Consider the following 221-nt stretch of genomic DNA (forward strand, 5'->3'; position numbering starts at 1 on the left):
TGCCAAAGAAAAGTATTCCAAAGGTGCTGATTTTGATGTGATGTTTCAATGTAAGCCTTATTTGAACTTGGAATTGAGTGTGCCTAGTCAAGATGAATTAGATTATAAGTGCCCTTATCGAAGAATGTTATGTGCAGAGGACAAAGTCTCCACTGAAATAATTGAAGGCAAAAGCAATGACGTCGTTAGTTTATCGAAGAAAATTCAAGATAATGATGTGA

Source organism: Belonocnema kinseyi, chromosome 6 (genome assembly GCF_010883055.1).
Source record: "Belonocnema kinseyi isolate 2016_QV_RU_SX_M_011 chromosome 6, B_treatae_v1, whole genome shotgun sequence".
In the NCBI taxonomy this organism is placed as follows: Eukaryota; Metazoa; Arthropoda; class Insecta; order Hymenoptera; family Cynipidae; genus Belonocnema; species Belonocnema kinseyi.